We start from the raw sequence: 21659 nt of genomic DNA on the forward strand, positions 1-21659 counted from the left end.
TTGATGCCAATGGCTAATGCACTGCCCAAAAAAAAAAAAAGGAACACTAAGATAACACATCCTAGATCTGAATGAATTAATGTATTGTATGAAATACTTTTGTCTTTACATAGTTGAATGTGCTGACAACAAAGTCACACAAAAATTATCAATGGAGATCAAATTTATCAACCCATGGAAGTCTGGATATGGAGTCACACTCAAAATCAAAGTGGAAAACCACACTACAGGCTGATCCAACTTTGATGTAATGTCCTTAAAACAAGTCAAAATGAGGGTCAGTAGTGTGTGTGGCCTCCACGTGCCAGTACGACCTCCCTACAATGCCTGGGCATGCTCCTGATGAGGTGGCAGATGTTCTCCTGAGGGATGTCCTCCCAGACCTGGACTAAGGCATCTGCCAACTCCTGGACAGTCTGTGGTGTTGGTGGATGGAGCCAGACATGATGTCCCAGATGTGCTCAATCGGATTCAGGTCTGGCGAACGGGCAGGCCAGTCCATAGCATCAATGCCTTTCTCTTGCAGGAACTGCTGACACACTCCAGCCACATGAGGTCTAGCATTGTCTTGCATTAGGAGAAACCCAGGGACAACCGCACAAGCATATAGTCTCACAAGGAGTCTGAAGATCTCATCTCAGTTCCTAATGGCAGTCAGGCTACCTCTGGCAAGCACATGGAGGGCTGTGCAGCCCACAAAGAAATGCCACCCCACACCATTACTGACCCACCGCAAAACCGGTCATGCTGGAGGATGTTACAGGCAGCAGACCGTTCTCCACATTGTCTCCAGACTCTGTCACATGTGCTCAGTGTTAACCTGCTTTCATCTGTGAAGAGCACAGGGCGCCAATGGCGAATTTGCCAATGTTGGTGTTCGCTGGCAAATGCAAAACATCCTGCACGGTGTTGGGCTGTAAGCACAACCCCCACCTGTGGACGTTGGGCCCACATACCACCCTCATGGAGTCTGTTTCTGAACATTTGAGTGGACACATTTGTGGCCTGCTGGAGGTCATTTTGCAGGGCTCTGGCAGTGCTCCTCCTGCTCCCCCTTGCACAAAGGCAGAGGTAGTGGTCCTGCTACTGGGTTGTTGCCCTCCTATGGCATCCTCTACATCTCCTGATGTTCTGGCCTGTCTCCTGATAGCGCCTCCATGCTCTGGACACTACGCTGACAGACACAGCAAACCTTCTTGCCACAGCTCACATTGATGTGCCATCCTGGATGAGCTGCACTACCTGAGCCATTTGTGTGGGTTGTAGACTCCGTCTCATGCTACCACTTGAGTGAAAGCACCGCCAGCATTCAAAAGGGACCAAAACATCAGCCAGGAAGCATAGGAACTAAGAAGTGGTCTGTGGTCACCACCTGAAGAACCACTCCTTTATAGGGGTTGTCTTGCTAATTGCCTATAATTTCCACCTGTTGTCTGTTCCATTTGCACACCAGCATGTGAAATTAATTGTCAATCAGTGTTGCTTCCTGAGTGGACAGTGTCATTTCACAAAAGTGTGATTGACTTGGAGTTGTATTGTGTTGAGCAGTGTATTTATAGTCTGGTTTCTTACATTTATCACATTCTAAATAGTCACTTGGGATAAATGACTGCTTAGAAATATTCCCCTACTTGTGCCTTGCCCCAGCCTGCATCGCAGCTACACCCGGTCAGTCCTGTTCAGTTGTCCATTGTTTTTATGTATCATTTAGCACATATGGAAAAGAAGGACATTTTAAACTTAAGCATTTTCTAATTTATTCTACAAGGTATTTATTAACAGTATTTAGTGCCAGGGAATAAGTTTACGTCCAGTTTGGCACATAAAATAAGTTTACGTCCAGTTTGGTTACCAAAGTTGACTTGTTGCCTTTTGCAGCCCTAAGATTTACAAGCTGCACTCTTTTTCACTTGATTATATGGAAACGTGAGGCCTATGGTGGCAACAAAGGTAAGCAAGACTAGAGGATTTGCCTGGAGCACCTGGGCTGATTCTGTATTGCTTCATAGGATATTTGGAAAATTGGAGGCTTTGGATTCGTCCTCACCTCATCTGCACTAATTTTAATAATTGCCTCAACTTTTCCTTTGAAAATTAATGCTGAAATTTTGAAATTTGAAAATTGGGAACAACATAATAGCCTTCTTTTATGCTATCCACCTGCTATCAGGTGTATTCCTGTTGAGTGGATAGTGAATCTGCCCTTAACCTCTTAAGGACCCAGGGCGTATGGATACGCCCTCACACCCTGGGCCTTAAGGACCCAGGGCGTACTAGTACGCCCTGGCGTTTTCCGGTCTCTGCCGCGCGCCGGGCAGAGATCGGAACCGGATGCCTGCTGAAATCCTTCAGCAGGCATCCAGGGCAAACGCCGATCTGCGGCAATACCGGGCTGATCGGGTCTCTGGGACCCGACCGCCCGGTAATTTCGCATGATCCCGGCTGTCACAGACAGCCAGGACCATGTTAAAGAATAGGAGCGAGGTGGCAAACCGGCCACCTCCTCCTATACCCTGCGATCTGTCGGTTAGTTAACCGACCAATCGCAGGGGGGGGTTACTTCCTCCCGTCCTGCCCAGTCCCTGAAAGTCCGGAGAGGACGGGAGGAAGACCGGAGGACGCTGTGGGGGACGGGGGAGTGCTGGGGACCGGCCCCGGTACTTACCTCGTCCCTGAAGACCCGGATCCCGGCGAGGAAGATGGCGGCGGCAGCGACAGGTGAGTAGATCTTCAGCCGCGGTCGGGCCCTCTACAGCAATGCACGTCGCCGTAAAGCGACATGCATTGCTGTATTGGGACCCTGTAAACTACAACTCCCAGCATGCCCAGACAGCCCTTGGCGTCTGGGCATGCTGGGAGTTGCAGTTTTGCAACATCTGGAGGTCCACAGTTTGGAGACCACTGTGCCCTTCCAGATGTTGTAAAACTACAGATCCTCAGCATGCCCTTACTGTCCAGGCATGCTGGGAGTTGTAGTTCTGTAACATCTGGCCCTTCAGATGTTGCAGAACTACAACTCCCAGCATGCCTGGACAGTAAGGGCATACTGGGAGTTGTAGTTTTGCAACATCTGGAAGGGCACAGATTGAGAACCACTGTATTAGTGGTCTGCAAACTGTAGTCCTCCAGATGTTGCAAAACTACAACTCCAAGCATGCTGGGAGTTGTAGTTCGGCAACATCTGGCTCTAAAGATGTTGCTGAACTACTACTCCCAGCATGTTTGAGAATGCTGAGAGTTGTGGTTTTGCAACAACTGGTGGCACACTGGTTGGGAAACATTGTCTGTTTCCTAACTCAGTGTTTCCCAACCCGTGTTCCTCCAGCTGTTGCAAAACTATAACTACCAGCATGCACTGATAGACTGTGCATGCTGGGACTTGTAGTTTTGCAACAGCTGGAGGTCCCCCCCTGTGAATGTACAGGGTACTTTCACATGGGCAGGGGCTTACAGTGAGTATCAGGCTGCAAGTTTGCGATGCAGCAAATTTTGCACGGCAGCTCAAACTCGCTGTAACCCCCCGCCCATGTGACTTTACCCTAAAAACACTACACTACACTACCATAAAATAAAAAGTAAAAAACACTACATATACACATACCCCTACACAGCCCCCCTCCCCAATAAAAATGGAAAAACGTCTGGCACGCCAGCTGTTGCAAAACAACAACTCCCAGTATTGCTGGACAGCCGTTGACTATCCAAGCATGCTGGGAGTTTAGCAACAGCTGGAGGCACCCTGTTTGGGAATCACTGGCGTAGAATACCCCTATGTCCCCCCCTATGCAAATCCCTAATTTAGGCCTCAAATGCGCATGGCGCGCTCACTTTGGAGCCCTGTCGTATTTCAAGGCAACAGTATAGGGTCACATATGGGGTATCGCCGTACTCGGGAGAAATTGCCTAACAAATTTTGGGGGGCTTTTTCTCCTTTCACCCCTTATGAAAATGTGAAGTTGGGGTCTACACCAGCATGTTAGTGTAAAAAAAAAATTTTTTTACACTAACATGCTGGTGTTGCCCTATACTTTTCATTTTGACAAGAGGTAAAAGGGAAAAAAGCCCCCAAAATTTGTAATGCAATTTCTCCCGACTACGGAGATACCCCATATGTGGGCGCAAAGTGCTCTGGGGGCGCACAACAAGGCCCAGAAGGGAGAGTGCGCCATGTACATTTGAGGTGAATTGCACAGGGGTGGCTGATTGTTACAGCGGTTTTGACAAACGCCAAAAAAACTAAACCCCACACGTGACCCCATTTCGGAAACTACACCCCTCACGGAATGTAATGAGGGGTCCAGTGAGAATTTACCCCCCACTGGTGTCTGACAGATCTTTGGAACAGTGGGCTGTGCAAATTAAAAATGTTGTACAGACCACTGTTCCAAAGATCTGACAGACACCAGTGGGGGTAAATGCTCACTGTACCCCTTGTTACGTTCCTCAAGGGGTATAGTTTCCAAAATGGTATGCCATGTGGGGGTTATTTTGCTGTCCTGGCACCATAGGGGCTTCCTAAATGCGAAGTGCCCCCCGAGCAAAATTTGTTCTCAAAAAGCCAAATAGGACTCCTTCTCTTCTGAGCATTGTAGTTCGCTCGTAGTGCACTTCAGGTCAACTTATGGGTGTTACCTCCATACTCAGAAGAGATGGGGTTTCAAATTTTGGGGGGTATTTTTTGCTGTTAACCCTTGCAAAAATGTTAAATTTGGGGGGAAACACCCATTTTAATGAAATTTTTTTTTTTTTTTACGTATGCAAAAGTCGTGAAACCCGTGTGGGGTATTAAGGCTCACTTTATTCCTTGTTACGTTCCTCAAGGGGTCTAGTTTCCAAAATGATATGCCATGTGGGTATTTTTTGCTGTCCTGGCACCATAGGGGCTTCCTATATGGGACATGCCCCCGAGCAAAATTTGCTCTCAAAAAGCCAAATATGACTCCTTCTCTTCTGAGCATTGTAGTTTGCTCGTAGTGCACTTCAGGTCAACTTATGGGGTACCTCCATACTCAGAAGAGATGGGGTTACAAATTTTGGGGGGTATTTTCTGCTATTAACCCTTGCAAAAATGTGAAATTTGAAGGAAATCACACATTTTAGTGACATTTTATTTTATTTTTTTACATATGCAAAAGTCGTGAAACACATGTGGGGTATTAAGGCTTACTTTATTCCTTGTTACGTTCCTCAAGGGTCTTGTTTCCAAAATGGTATGGCATGTGTTTTTTTTTTTTGCTGTTCTGGCACCATAGGGGCTTCCTAAATGCAACATGCCCCCCAAAAACCATTTCAGAAAAACGTACTCTCCAAATCCCCTTGTCACTCCTTCAGTTCTGAGCCCTCTACTGCGCCCACCGAACACTTTACATAGACATATGAGGTATGTGCTTACTCGAGAGAAATTGGGCTACAAATATAAGTATACATTTTCTCCTTTTACCCCTCGTAAAAATTCAAAAATTGGGTCTACAAGAACATGCGAGTGTAAAAAATGAAGATTGTGAATTTTCTCCTTCACTTTCCTGCTATTCCTGTGAAACACCTAAAGGGTTAAAAGGCTGACCGAATATCATTTTGTATACTTTGGGGGGTGCAGTTTTTATGATGGGGTAATTTGTGGGGTATTTCTAAGATGAAGACCCTTCAAATCCACTTCAAACCTGAACTGGTCCCTGAAAAATAGTGAGTTTGGAAATTTTGTGAAAAATTGGAAAATTGCTGCTGAACTTTGAAGCCCTCTGGTGTCTTCCAAAAGTAAAAACTTGTCAATTTTATGATGCAAACATAAAGTAGACATATTGTATATGTGAATTTTTTTTTTAATATTTTGAATATCCATTTTCCTTACAAACAGAGAGCTTCAAAGTTAGAAAAATGCAACATTTTCAAATTTTTCATAAAATTTTCAAATTTTTCACCAAGAAAGGATACAAGTTACAAATTTTTTTACCACTATGTTAAAGTAGAATATGTCATGAAAAAACAATCTCGGAATCAGATTGATAACTAAAAGCATTCCAGAGTTATTCATGTTTAAAGTGACAGTGGTCAGATGTTCAAAAAATGGCCGGGTCCTAAGGTGTAAAATGGCTGGGTCCTTAAGAGGTTAAAGGGGTTATCCAGGAAAAAACTTTTTTTATATATCAACTGGCTCCAGAAAGTTAAACAGATTTGTAAATCACTTCTATTAAAAAATCTCAATCCTTTCAGTACTTATGAGCTGCTGAAGTTGAGTTGTTCTTTTCTGTCTAAGTGCTCTCTGACGACACGTGTCTCGGGAACCGCCCAGTTTAGAAGCAAATCCCCATAACAAACCTCTTCTATTCTGTGCAGTTCCCGAGACAAGCAGAGATGTCAGTAGAGAGCACTGTTGTCAGACAGAAAACAACAACTCTACTTCAGCAGCTGATAATTATTGAAAGGATTAAGATTTTTTTATAGAAGTAATTTACAAATCGGTTTAACTTTCTGGAGCCAGTTGATAATATGCTATTATTGTGCATAGTTGCATTTTAATTTTTCATTTATCTAACTTTCTATACATAGTGTGCATTGGTGTGTTACTACAATTTTTTTGTTTGTTTTACCATTACATGGCTGTATGAGGGCAGTTGGTTTACAAAGAGAATTGTAAACTGTTTGTGGGTTCCTTGTATGGATCCCTAAAATACCTCATGTAAATACGTTTGTCATGTTGTAATAAGTAGATGGACGCCACTGGATGGTTGCCAAGTTATGCCTTTCACTTTTCAAAGTCTGCATTATTAATTTTTTTTAGTAATTTTAGATTTACAGCTAGAATTTTGAATGCCAAAGTTCTATTTATGAGAAAAGAAATCTTACATTTTAGCAAGTACAACTTTTTCACTGGATTTTGTTTATGCTTTTCAATATGTTCTTGCAGAGTAAATGCATTTGCATTTTGTTACAAAAAAATAAAGATTGTTATTAGAAATTACATTCAGAAATATAAAGCAGATACTACTATTACTGCAGAATTAAGTCAAAAACATGACAAAACAGGTGTAGCCAAACATTTTGCAGAATTTTAATTTTGCCACCATCACTCGCAACTAATAGTCAGCCAACAAATAAGCATTTGCTTGTTTTTTTGGGTGATAGCTAGCACTATTACACAGGGTGATATTGGCCTGTTCGGCCAATAACCACCCCGCTGTAATAGGGTCTTTACACTAGTTCTTTGCAAGACTTGTACAAAAAGGCTCTCTCACCTATCATAAATGTTAAAGTATTGCTGTCATTTAAATATAACTGTTGACATATTATGCAGACACGTCAAAAGTTTTGATCAGTTGGGTCTCAGCCCCTCCATGGTCTCTACATTTTGACAGGTGCATGGCAGTGTACTTTACTCTCTGACATGGCACTGTCTATCTAATTGCAGGAGATGGGCTCATTATAAGTGAATGGAGCCCGACTTCTGCAATGAGAGGGACTGAGTGCCGAGCTAGGGAGTAAAGCACACAGCCAAGTACTTTTCCTAGCTATATATTGAGATTGGTGGAGGTCTCAGCACTGAGACACTGATCAAAATTTTAAAGGACAGTATTGCTTTAATACATGTGCATCACAAGCCAAAGGTTCTGGAAAAAAGGATGTTGTCACGATGCCGGCTGGCAGGAGGTGGATCCTCTGTGCCAGAGAGGGATTGGCGTGGACCGTGCTAGTGGACCGGTTCTAAGTCACTACTGGTGTTCACCAGAGCCCGCCGCAAAGCGGGATGGTCTTGCTGCGGCGGTAGTGACCAGGTCGTATCCACTAGCAACGGCTCAACCTCTCTGACTGCTGAAGATAGGCCCGGTACAAGGGAGTAGACAGAAGCAAGGTCGGACGTAGCAGAAGGTCGGGGCAGGCAGCAAGGATCGTAGTCAGGGGCAACGGCAGGAGGTCTGGAACACAGGCTAGGAACACACAGGGAAACGCTTTCACTGGCACAATGGCAACAAGATCCGGCGAGGGAGTGCAGGGGAAGTGAGGTATACATAGGGAGTGCACAGGTGAACACACTGATTAGAACCACTGCGCCAATCAGCGGCGCAGTGGCCCTTTAAATCGCAGAGACCCGGCGCGCGCGCGCCCTAGGGAGCGGGGCCGCGCGCGCCGGGACAGGACCGACGGAGAGCGAGTCAGGTACGGGAGCCGGGGTGCGCATCGCGAGCGGGCGCCACCCGCATCGCGAATCGCATCCCGGCTGGAGGCGGTATCGCAGCGCACCGGGTCAGTGGATCTGACCGGGGCGCTGCAGTAGCGAGAGTGTAGCGAGCGCTCCGGGGAGGAGCGGGGACCCGGAGCGCTCGGCGTAACAGATGTTATATAGTATCTATCTATCTATCTAAAAATAGAAACAATGGAGCAGCACAACCAAAATGTGCGACAAAAACAGAAATGCTGCAGCACTCAAAAAATACGGTGACCTGACATCAGAAGCGACGTTTCAGCTGCCCGATTGCAGCCTTTCTCAAGCTTGTCTATCTATCTATCTATCTATCTATCTATCTATCAGTACATATGTGTTAGGTTGTGCTTCCATGTTAGTTTGAGTATTCTGCAGATATCCAAGTTATTACAGTGGCTGCATACATCCATAACTAAAGGGAATATTTACATGCAATTGCTTTCATATGATACAAAGAGTTCCATTGCTATATTAATTTGACAATGCTGAATATAAGAGTGATGTTATGCTGATGTCCTAATATAACTCTGTTCACACACAGGGAGGGGGCTTAAAGGGGTACTCTGGCGCTAAGACACCTTTGTATATGGGATAAGATGACTGATAGTGGGGGTCCCACGGCTGGGGACCCCAGTGATCTTGCACGCAGCACCCCGTTATAATCAGTCCCTGGAGCATGTTCGGTCCGGGTCTGATTACTGGCGATCACGGGGCCGGAGCATTGTGACATCACTGCCCCGCCCCATGTGGCATCACGCTCCACCCCCTCAATGCAAGCTTATGGGAGGGGGCGTGGCAGCTGAAGTCACATGGGGGCGGGGCCGTGAAGTCACAATGCTCAGGCCCCGTGATTGCCAGTAATCAGACCCGGAGCGAACATGCTCCGGGGACTGATTGTAATGGGGTGCTGCGTTCAAGATCACGGGGGTCCCCAGCGGCGGGACCCCCGTGATTAGGCATCGGATAGGGGATAAGATCTCTTAGCGCCGGAGTACCCCTTTAATTATGTCAGATTAATTCCAATATCAAGCTTTGTACAAGGTTGCAAGAAAACCCTAAATATAGTCATTACTATTTATTTGCACTGTCAATAATAACATTGCTCAGAGGGCTCTATTTCTGCGTCCACACCATATGAAATAGATACAGCAAAGTAACATACATATCTCCCCATAGTTTTCATGCTTTTTTGAATGTGTAATCTTTTCAGTCCTAGCATTCTCCATTACGATGGCAGTCACACATTCCTGACATTCCTTACCTGTGCCACAAAGTAACTACTGGTTCTTATACTAGTGCAAGCAACAAAATAAGGCTGGGTGAAAATTACAAAAGTGCTATATGTCTGTGGAATAAATCAGCAGTGGCAAAAAGGTATGGCAATGTATACCACGATGTACCTGCACAACAAAGACATACAGCACTTTTCCAGTTGGAAAAGCCTTAATAAATACTATGTATTTCATTGTCTACTTTAACATTGTGTGCAGAATGTATGGCAGTATAGACAGCATACAATTCATGTGTATTCTGCTAATATTACTCAGGTCCCAAACTGTCATCTTTGGATAAAAGCAACGTGCAACTAGTGAGCAAAAACTCCTTCAAAATATCAGCCAGGGTCAGGAGAAGTTGACCCTGTCTGTTTTTGTGGAGGAGTAAAGGAAGTATTATGTGACCCTTCTTGGCTCAACGTAGGGCTCACATTGCCTGTTTCTTTAGGGAACATTGTATTTACAATTAGCTATTCACCTGGCTAACCATCAAAAGCTGGTCACATGGAGAAAAGGGCACTCAGTTGTTCCTGAGCTAGCTGTGGAGACTAGCCTCTATGATGCCTCCCATACACTGCAGAAACATAGAAGCGGGGTCATTATCTTCCATCTCTTTATCAAATTCCCTTAGAATCAGCATATGGATGACATTATAGAGCAGTACTGAGAGAGCAGTAAGCTGTATCAAGCAATGGGGTGAGATCTAAGGCTCCTTTCACACTGCCGTTGCTCCCTGTCGAGAACGGCCGCTAAAGTCTCTTTTTTTCTGTATGACTTTAACGGTCGTTCTCGTGACAAGGAGCAACGGGCAACAATGGGTCCCAGCGGCTCACATTTACTATTATGGGGTTGCCAGGCATTGTTTTTTTTTTACGGGAATAGCGTGAGAAAAGCAAGGCACAAGCAGTGCACAAGCAGGGCCATCCTCCGACGGCCATCACACTGCTGTGTGCTAATGGCAGTGTGAAAGAAGCCTAAGGGTGCATTCACACTGCGGAATCTCCGCTCGCAGAATTCCGCGGGCGGAGATTCCGCCTGGCGGCCCCCGCCGTTCTTCCTCCGCCGCTAGGGCCGTGGGGCACTGAGCCATCACCATTGACGGCTATGCAGTGCTTGCGGAATCCGCGCAAAGAATGAACATGTTCTTTCTTTGCACGGAACAATTTAAGCTGCGGAATTGTTCGCCGCGGAAATTCCGCAGTGTGAACGGGTCTCGCGGAGACCCATTCACACTAATGGGAAGTTCACACCGCGGAATTCCGCTGGCGGAGTTCCGCTCGTGGAATTCCGTGGGAATTCCGTAGTGTGAACACACCCTAAGTCTAACAATAAACTTGCGTGCTTTCTTTGCAATCTGTTTGTTTCTGGTTTTCTCCAATTACTCGGCCTCTCAACTTCCTCCTTGGCAATTCCCTCTTCATTTATCTGTATAAGCAGCATGTAAACTGACCCCTCAGTGAGTTTGAGTGTGTCTTGAAAACACAAGATGAAATTCAGCTGTTTATCAGAGTAAATGGCTGGCCAGGAAATTAATCTCTTAAAAGGGAGAAAGGAGCATTTTCTCTGATAAGATATCAAATACAGTTTCTTACTTATGCTTGTATTATTGAATTATGTAGTGTGGAATCTTATAGATACAGTATATATTAGTCACCCTTTGTGTCTACAGATAGGAGGTTGAAGAAATTCCATTTGGCAATCTCTGGTTGTACAGGCTTGCTTTGCATTTATGTTACATTTCTTAGTGGTGCTTTGTAATAATCTGAATCACATCTATTCTTGTTTTCCCTAATAAATATTATTGCTTTTCTACAGTATAAATGTGTAAAAGAGCAGTGCTACTGTTGAGATTGCTGGCCAGAAAGAAATACCTTTGTGTCATGTCTGAGGCAAGGTTAGTTCAGCTGTTACGGTTATAAAGTACAACTATTGTTAGGCTGGAAGACCTTATTGAGGAAGCCATAGAAACCATGCTGTTTGTTATTTTTTTTAGCCATCCCAACTTGGAAAGTCATGATGCACATCCTGCAATAAAATATGGTGCTCATTACCCAAGAATGCATTTGTGTTCTATCAGTGGTGTTCTCTAGCATGCTCATTCATCTGCAACTTAATAATATATTTAGCATGGATCATAATCCGTAACACAAAAGAAACATTATTATACTGCTTTGAAGGCCTATAGTTATCAATGCCACCATCTCTATTGCTGATGATGAACATTCATCTAGAATAGGACCTTTTCTGATCACCTGTGATCCCCTTGGATCCAGATCTTCTTCTATGAAATACCAGACTGAACAGTGTAACAGCTTTCCTTATCTATAGGCATCAATATAGACAACTATTACTGGTGATAAATTATAGGGAAATTAATAACATAGATTTCTCTATAATACATTATTATTATTATTTATTTATATAGCCCTCTTGGTTCCAAGGCACTTTACAGATGATAAAGGTAACAGTACATAACATGGGAGAGGGTCCTGCCTGCAAGGGCTCACAATCTACAAGGAGAGGGGAAGGAAACAGTAGATGAGGGAGACAGCAAGTAATCTGTGAGCAGTTGGTAAAGTAGCCATTAGTGGTGTAGTGGCACCAGTATTATTGAAGGTTGTAGGCTTGCTTCAATAGATTGGTCTTCAGGTTGCTTTTGAAGGTCTTGATGGTGGGTGAGAGCCGGATGTGCTGTGGAAGTTAGTTCCAGTGTATGGAAGAAGCTTGGGAGAAGTCTTGGAGACGGTCATGTGAAGTGTGGACCAGGGGGAGCATAAGCGGACGTCTTGAGATGATCAGAGATTACATGCGGGGCGGTATAGGGAGATCAGGTCAGAGATGTATGGAGGGGACAGGTTGTAGATGGCCTTATATCTCAGGGGGAACAGTATAAATTGAATTGGTGAAGCAACAGGTAGCCATTGAAGGGATTGGCACAGGGGAAAGGCAGAGGAGAAGCAAGGTGAGAGGGGGATTATTCGAACAGCAGAGTTGAAGATGGATTGAAGGGGAGCAAATGTTTTCAATGGAAGGCCACAGAAGAAGATATTGCAGTAGTTCAAGCAGGAGATGATTAGGGCATATACCAATTGTTTAGTTGAGTAAAAGTTGAGGAATGAGCGGATTTGAGGGATGTTTTTGAGCTGAAGGTGACAGGCAGGGTTAAGGGTCTGGATGCTTGGTTTGAATAATGAGTCAAAGGTGATCCCCAAGGCCGCAGACTTGGGTTGCTGGGGAGAGGGTAGAAGCATTGACTGTGATTGATAGACCAGGGGGGGGGGGTTGGAGCAGGATTGGGGAAAATGATGTATTCAGTTTTCTCTATGTTGAGTTTGAGAAAGTGGGAGGCGAAAAAAGTACCTTAATCTGGTGAGGCGCTACTAGACAATTAGTGAACTCATTTCTGTAATACAGGGGTTTAAATACAGTGAAATGCCTATTCCAATTGGTTGGATGCTCCAGCCACTTGGATGTGCTACAGATCTGGACTGTGTGCAGCATTGTATGTTAAGTATGGTCTCAGGTTACAAAGGCCCAGGAAAGAGCATTGTATGTTGAAAATAATGTAACCTGAGGGCAATGCATCCTGAGGTTTTCACTGTACATAAGTTTTAGATTTCAGTTTAAAGAGTACCTCTCATGATCTTGTAAAATGTTATAATCCTCCCAGTTCCCTGCCCCCATCATGATAAACCACCCACTGCCTTTATTTTTATTATTTCTACCTTGATATTGCTCTGTATTTTCTGGTCAGTCTCACAGACTTCCCAGCAGCTGTGACATCATCTGAAGCCATACAGGGGAGAACTTCCTCCCTCACTCTGCTACACACAGCCCAGAGCAGTTCAATGTGAGATGAGCTATGATTGGCTAAGGCTGCACACACCCCTTCCCCCCCCTCAGCACTCCAGACTGCATTTTCTGATTTTGGATTTCTGCCAGGCCAGCAGGAGTCCAAATCGGGGCAAGAGATAGGGGGAGACACCTAGTAGGGAGACACCTAGTGGCAGCTTTTTTAAACAAAAATAAAAAAACATAGAAAACTTCATTTTTTTTAAACAAAGTACACTAGAAAGATGTTTTATTTACCATAAGTGCAATAGCAAAAATTAGTATTAATGACAGGAATGTTTTGCCAGATGAACCTGACTAGTAATAGAATTTATGGCCCTGTGTCCCATTTAGATAACATTCTGTATCTATATTACTGGTATACATTGGGATACTGATCTGTTCAGAAGTATACATTGACTTAAATGAACCAAAAGCAGTCTAATAGTGACTATGTTAAGTCTATTTCCTGAATATATATAATTTTTCTTTGCAGGACTCAAAATTGTGGTAGATTACGTCTTAAAAAAGAATAAGTTTAGGAAAATAGATCAACTGTTATAACTGGTAGATTACTTTTGGTGTATTAAAGTCAATAAACTCTGCAAACATGATAAGAATAGGTCCTTAGTATGGAGCAAAAATTCCCCTTTTCACATATGTAATAAAAAAAGAAAAGATCAATGGGGCAAACTTCCACATGCCTCCATACAAAATCTTATATTGAGGTACAGTAGAGGCCTAAAAAATAGGAAGTGATCCAGCAGAGTCTTGCGATTCTGGTTTATTAAATATAAAATCAATACATCAAGTAAGTGGTGGAGAAATACTGGATGCGTTTCGGAAGGAGATCCGTCCTTTGTCACAGCTAGCATACAAAAGCACAAGACAATGCAAGTAGCAAACAAGGGGTATGCACAGGTGAAATAAAACCAATCAATTAAGACCATGTGAACAATGTGGGTGGTACAAGTATTGAATATCAAAAAAACCTCAACACTCGGTGTGAGCGAGATACTGCTGATACCATGAGCTAATGTTTCACACAAAATATATGCACTTGTTCACACTGGGTTTCAGGTTCACACAGAAAATGTACTACAGTAAATCAAAGAGACTGAATAATTATACCAACGCTGAAAGCATCATAAATGCAGATGAGTTGTGAAAGAAATTGTAAATGTATTCACAGCACTGGAAAATCATAATAAATCCTAACACAGATGTTTTAATAATATAAAAATAATTCCTTGCGGATATACAAACCAAAAGGTTCTGCCGTGTTGAGGGTGAATTGCCAGAAGTCCTCTTGGTTGAGAAGCCGTCTGTGTAGATCTCCTCCTCGGGAATGCTGGTGTACTTTTTCAATGGCGTGGGCTCTAAACGCACAATCTGAACCTGCATGTATGTTTTTGAAGTGGGAAGATGCAGCAGTTATCGTGCGTCTAGCAGTGTTGTCTATGTCATTGAGGTGCTCCAAAATTCTAGTTTTGAATTTTCATTTGGTGCAACCCACATATTTAAATTTGCATTCTATGCACTCAATGATATATACAACATTGGTAGAGCAACAATTGATATAAAATTCCCTATCATGGGATGAATTAGAAAACGTCTTGACATTTCTAATATATTTACATATGCGGCATGGATGTCAACTGCAACCATAAAAACCCTGACATTTTAGCCAATTCTTTTGTCCGGGTGAATTGTTACCTGTATTGGTAAAAGATATGTGATCACCCAGTGATTTGGCTTTTTTTGAGACAATCATGCAGCCTTCAGATAATAAGTGTGCCAAAATCAGATCCTGTTTAAGTACATGTAAATGTCTCAAAACAATGCCGCGGGCTTTATTAAATTGGGGAGAAAAGGTTAAGGTTAGAACGGGTTTAGTTGCAGATTTGGGGAAACATTTGTGGAGCAAAAGATCATTTGTGTTGTTTGTCTACAATTTTCTCGCCTGTTTCCAATTGTTTGTGGGAATATCCACGGTTTTGTAATCTACTCATGAGTTCTGCCTTCTGAGTCTCGTATGATTCTTTAGTAGAATTATTTATTTTTAGACATGTCATTTTCCCTATAGGGATGGCCCTGGTGGTATGTCTGGGGTGATTGCTGTCGGCTCTTAACAGAATATTTCCCAAAATGGGCTTACGGTAAGACGTGGACTGCGCGACACCCCCAGGAATCCCCACCAGGGTCAAATCCAGGAAAGACATGGAATTTTAATACGTTTCAGAGGTAAAACTGAGATTGAAGTGGTTGTTATTGATATAACTGACAAAGTCTGGTACGGAAGACACACCGGAGTTTCGTTCACGTTGCGCACCTGGTCCGGGCGGATCCGATTAGATTGTTGGGGGAGGTGAGCTGACTCACACTTGTGCGCAGTAGAGGCCTCCAGTACCTCTACGACAGCCCTATTACAGTACAAAACACAACCATAATTTGGCCATGTTCATGATCCCCAAGGGATCCAAGGACAATATAGAGTTTATCTTGCATTAATCATAAACCTTACACAATGAATATTCCTCTATCATTTTTTTCCCAATAGTCTGTGATATAATTAACCAAAAGTTATTGCTAGAAAACTAACACAAAAGTAACACATGGTAGAAGATTTCACTTTTCTCTTTCACTCTTCCCTGTGTGGTAAACCCATTAGTCTGTGCGTTGTCACACATGTTCAGTTTAGAGTATTTAAAGCTTAACAGGGGCAGTAAATGCTAACTCCTTAACTATGGAGAGTTTGTAGGTCATATGTAAACACACCTGTCTTTCAGTCACTTGTTTTGTGTCATTAATGGTGTCATTTGCCCTGAATAGATGTAAAGGATGACTTAGGCAGCCATTCTATCTCCACTAGTAGGATTTAGCTGGGACAATATATTTTAAACTTAAAACAGATGTCCTGTGGATGTCAGGCATTTGCAAAAGAAAACTTACTATAACCTGGGTGTCCTCCAATACTGTTTATAGAGAGGTTTAGGAATACAAAAATAATATAATATAACCTGACATTTTATGGATATTGTTTCCAAGCGTGTTTTACTCTTGCTGAATTCCTAAGAGACGTCATGCAGTAAGACAAATGTAGGCAAAACTAAGGCAACCAATGGAGAATCATAAAAATTTAGTGGGTGGGTGTTCTCTAAAATAGGCAACTGCATCATTTTACAGTGTGACTTCCTTCTACACCTATGCTATCACATATGTGGATGTTACATTAGTTAATGGTATTTTCTGCACTGTCATACCTGCCATACATAAAAAGTTATCAAACCATTTACTGATAATTTATAAAATCAACAAAAGAAGTAATGCTCACCTTATCAATCCCTGGTGTCCCCATGCCATACCATTGTTCCTGTGTGGCAGTAAAGCAAAAGTTGTCTTATTGATTCCTGTTGCGACACCCCCTGTCAGTGGTTCAGAAAAGGTATACTGTGCTACCTTCAACCCATGCCTCTGGGAAAACCTTCCTGTTGCAAGCACCTCATTGGATCACATCTTGAAGACCTTATATAAATTCTGTAAAGCTCATTCCATTGCATGCATTCCACTGTAAAACTTCAGCCAAATAGTATTTAGAAGAAAGTATAAAGTATGACACAATCAGTGACAGTCCTAGGATTGGTACATTGCAAGGCCGGTCTGGCATCTGAAAGTAATCCTGCAAGGATGAGGTCATAGGAGTGGAGATCAGGGCATAGAGCATACATTGTGGCTAAGAATGTTATTTGGCATAATGCTGAATGCTGCTAAAATATGTGATAGTAATGACTTTGACTGTAATACAGTGTTTGGAGCTCTGTACACACATCAAACCAGCAGTAGGTCTACAAAATCAAACCATAAATCGCCCTACAATATGCTATTGATGGATCCACTACAAAGACATCTCATTGGAAATATATAAATCCCAAAAAGTAGAAAATATATCAATACTCAACAGGTTGCTGAAGATAAAATCTAAAACATGTATTCAATCCATTAAAATAGTTTAACCCCTTAAGGACATGTGCTGTAAATGTATGGCACTGCAGCAAGTAACTTCACGCACAGCGCCATACAATTACGGCACAGCTATGAAGCGAGCGGAAGAGTTGTAGACAAATACTGTTTTAAGTGTAGTGGATCATATTGTCCTCCCCTCATGCACACTAAGTATGTCAGGCAGAGAAGTGCCAGGTAATGCACAGAGAAGTGTCAAAAGCCTAAATTCATCAGGTAGAGGTAGCAGCAGACTAGGGACAAGTGGCAGCAGGAGTCGCAGCGAGAGGCCTGAGCTCCCGATATCAGCTAGCGGTCGTGTCTCGACCAGCAACCCATTTGCCGTCATCGATTGGAGGACAATGCGTACTGGAGAGCATTGTCCTCCCCTTATAAGTGCATACCACATACATACATCTAAGTGGTGTACTACTTTGTTCCTGTTAAGGTCTTAAGAGCCTAAATACTGTGAAAGGCCAGCCAAAAGTACACACCTGCTGGTGTTGAAGACAAATACTGTTTTAAGCGTTGGGGATCCTATTGTACTCCCCTCATATACGCACTAAGTATGTCAGGCAGAGAAATGCCAGAACATGCAGAGAGAAGTGGCAGAGGCCTAATTTCATCAGGCAGAGGTCGCAGCAGACTAGGGGTGAGTGGCAGCCGGAGTCGCAGCGAGAGGCCGGAGCTTCCGCCTCAGCTAGCGGTCGTGTCTTAGCCAGCAACCCATCTGCCGTCATTGATTGGTTAACACTGTCATCCACAAGTGACATCTGACACCCCCAGTAAACAGTTGGTGGGTTCCTCAGACATCACCCTCAGTTGGCATGGCCTAGGAGCAGTCCCTGTCCTCCCATTGCCTCTGTCCTATTCTGTTCCCTTCCCCACAGAAGTATCTTATGCTCTGGGTTCAGCTCCCCTATTTAGTGAAGACGATCTACTAGAGGACAGTCAGCAGCTACTGCCCAGCCAAGAAGTGGAGGAGACATCTGCCGCTTCCTCCGCTAGGCGGGCAAGTAGTGATGAGGAGAGTGGCATGGGAGGTGGTGTTGCGAGCTGGGTGCAGAAAGGGCTTCATCATCATCAGGAGAAGAGGGTTGCAGGTAGCCTGCGAGGCAGCAGCTGAGCCAGCAAGGTGGTAGCATGGTTGGCAGTCAGCATGGTGGAAGAAGTGAAAAGTCTGGAGCCAAACGTGCCCGTGGTAGACCACCTGCTTCGTGGCAGCCTACCATCTCGGGAGGTAGTGGAACAGGGATCCCTGGAATCGGTGGCGTTATCAGTCAATCTGTGCTGACTGCTGGTGGGATGACAGTGGTATGACAGTTTTTCATCAAGCATCCGGAGGATATTAACATAGCCACATGCAAGATGTGTCGGCAGAAGGTGAAGCGTGGCCAGGGTCCCAATTTTGGCACCATGGCCCTTCGTCAACATATGCAGCGTCCCCATAAAGCGGCCTGGGAGATCCATGGTTCAGATGTGGTGGTCCAGTCTGCTGCATCCTCCCAGTGGCACGCCGCTCCCTGTTTCAGCCAACCAAAGCTCCACCACCTCAGCCGAAGTGAGCTGTTTGTCATACCCATCTTCTGTCGCTCCAGATGTTCCTGTTCCTCCAAGTTCGAATCAGTCTTTTCGCCAGCAATCCATCGGCGAAGCCATGTCCAAGCGACAACAGTATGCAACCACTCATCCAACGGCGCAGAAGCTGAATGTGCTGAATGTCCAAGTTGCTGGTGCTGCAGTCCCTCCCTTTTCAAGTGGTGGACTCTGCACCTTTCAGAGAACTGATTGTTCCGAGCCGAGGTGCAGAGTCCCAAGCTGTCATTTCTTTGCGAAGAATAGCAGTACCAGCCCTGCCCAATTTTGTGGAACAGAAGGTGGGTCAGTCCTTGAGCCTGTCGGTGTGTACCAAAGTGCACATCACCGCCGACGTGTGGAGCTGTAACTATGGTCAGGGACAATACGTGTCCGTTATGGCCCACTGGGTGAAAGTGGTTCCTGCAAAGCCACAACAGCAACTTGGACAGATCACGCCGCTTTCGCCTCCGCGCTCTCAGGCCGTTGGTCCTGCTGCAGTGTGCGACTCCACCTCCTCATCCTCCACCGTGTCCTCAGCCTCCACTGCACAGATAAGTCTCTGTGCCCCTCCAGCATACCATGTGTGCAGGGCACGGCGGTGTCACGCTGTTCTTCACATGGTTTGCCTGGGTGAACGGAGTCACACAGGGTAGGAACTGCTAAAAGTAATTAATCAAGAAATCGAATCATGGCTTACTCCATTAAAACTGGAAATAGGAATCATGGTGACCGACAACGAGAAGAACATCTTGTCTGCGCTGCGACAAGGAAGCCTGAGACATGCGCCCTGCATGGCACACGTGTTCAATTTCGTTGTCAAGTGGTTCCTGAAGTGTTCCTCCCATCTGCTAGACATCCTAACAATGGGAAGGAAACTTTGCATGCACTTCAGCCACTCGTACACCGTAGAGCACACCATCCTTGAGCTGCAGCATCAGAACAGCATCCCCCAACATAGTCTGATTTGCAACGTTTCCACACATTGGAATTCCACGCTCCATATGTTGGACTGACTATACGTACAGAGAAAAGTCATTACCGATTTCTTGATGATCCATGCGGATAGGGGGACTCCCCTGTGTAACTTCAATGTCAACGAGTGGCAAGCTCATACGTGACACCTGCCATTTGCTCAGGCCCTTTGAGGAAGCCACATTATTAGTCAGTCGCCAGGATTACAGGATGAACAACATCATTCCACTGCTTAATCTACTACGTGTTGGAAACAATGGCTGGTCAGGGCACTGGAAATGTGGCACCTATACCTCACGGCCACATTAGCCCTGTGGGGGCTGAATTGGAGGGGTGGGGCATAGTGGAGCACAGTTAAGGTTTCACAAGATGGGCAGATTTTCTAGTCATCTGACAGGAGAGGAGGAACAGGAGCACCTAGAGGAGCTAGACGGTTCTGAGGAAGGCGAGATAGAGGACCTAGACACACCGTGGCAGTATGAAGTGGAGATGGAGGCAGAGAGTCCCTCTGAGTCACTTGCACAAATGGCACGATGCATGCTAACTTGCTTGCGTAGTGACCGCCGAAATGCCGCCATTGGGCAGCGGGATGACTTCTGGCTCTCCACCTTATTGGTCCCTCGCTACCGGCACAAAATGGGGGGCCTTTTTTACACCCACTGAGAGGGTAAAAACTTCCCCTGTAAGGCCCTACTGTAAGGAACCTCTCCCTATTTCCCCCTACAAACACTGCTATTTCCCAAAGTTTTTAGGTGGAAATAGAGAGTTTCCTGTGTGGGGCCGCACATTTTAGGGTGAGTAACAATTGCCGAGGAGGGAATTAATTGGGCGAGAGTAGGGCCTTACAGGGGAAGTTTTTACCCCCACCTGCTACAATGGACAATATGTTGTTCCCTTCCACCTTTTTGAGGAAATTGCTTCGTGAGGTTCACACTACGGAATTTCTGGGCAGAATTTCTGCTGGGGAATTAGCGAGCAGCACTACGACCGCACGGACTGCATTGCCATCCCCATAGACTGCAATGCATTTCTGGGTGGATCTTTTGCGATCAGAAATGTATTGACATCTATGGGGACGGCAAAGCAGTCCACACAGTCCTAGTGCTGCCGGCTTGATCTCCGGCAGAAATTCTGCCCAGAAATTCCACAGTGTGAACCCAGCCTTACTCATCTTAAAAATGGCGGTCCCACACAGGAACCAATTCCTATTTCCACCTAAAAACCCTGGGAAATGGCAATGTTTGTACGTGGAAATAGGGAGAAGTTCCTATGTGGGGCTGCCCTTTTTAGGGCAAGTAACACTTGCCAAAAAGGGAATTAATAATGCGAGAGTAGGGCCTTACAGGGGAAGTTTTTACCCCCACCGGTTAAAATGAACCATAAGTTGTTCCCTTCCACCTTTTAGTGGTCTTTCCTTCACATCAATACTTGGTGGTGTAGGTGGCACATGGTGTTTTTTGCTCACCTTTCCTTTTGTTTGATTTAAAAAAAAAAAAAAATGTATGTTATCCTAAGCATATTGTTAAAAGTTAAGTTGTACATAATGCATATCCTCAATACCTACTTGTGCACACCAACACTTTAACAAAAGAGACCTTTTCTTCTGCCTACCGGCCTCAGCTACTATTTTGATCCTGCAACCCGCCATATGCTGATGCCAGCTCCAAGCTGTCTCATTCTGATACCACCTCCACGTTGTGTCATTCAGCCACTATATGGTCTCCTCATGTTGATGCCACCTCCATGCTGTGTCATTCAGCCACTATATGGTCTCCTCATGCTGCCGCCACCCCAAGCTCTGTCATTGT

General features: G+C 44.6%; 1 long non-coding RNA gene across 1 annotated transcript in view; it reads right to left on the reverse strand.

Moving 5' to 3' along the window:
• Window positions 1-16873, reverse strand: part of LOC130357675 (uncharacterized) — a 112413-nt gene extending 95540 nt beyond the window's left edge. The window contains exon 1 of the long non-coding RNA XR_008889218.1: window positions 16637-16873. This is a non-coding gene — a long non-coding RNA (uncharacterized LOC130357675). The remainder of the gene's footprint in view (window positions 1-16636) is intronic.
• Window positions 16874-21659: the final 4786 nt, after the last annotated feature.

The sequence above is a fragment of the Hyla sarda genome, chromosome 2 (assembly GCF_029499605.1).
Source record: "Hyla sarda isolate aHylSar1 chromosome 2, aHylSar1.hap1, whole genome shotgun sequence".
NCBI classification, from domain to species: domain Eukaryota; kingdom Metazoa; phylum Chordata; class Amphibia; order Anura; family Hylidae; genus Hyla; species Hyla sarda.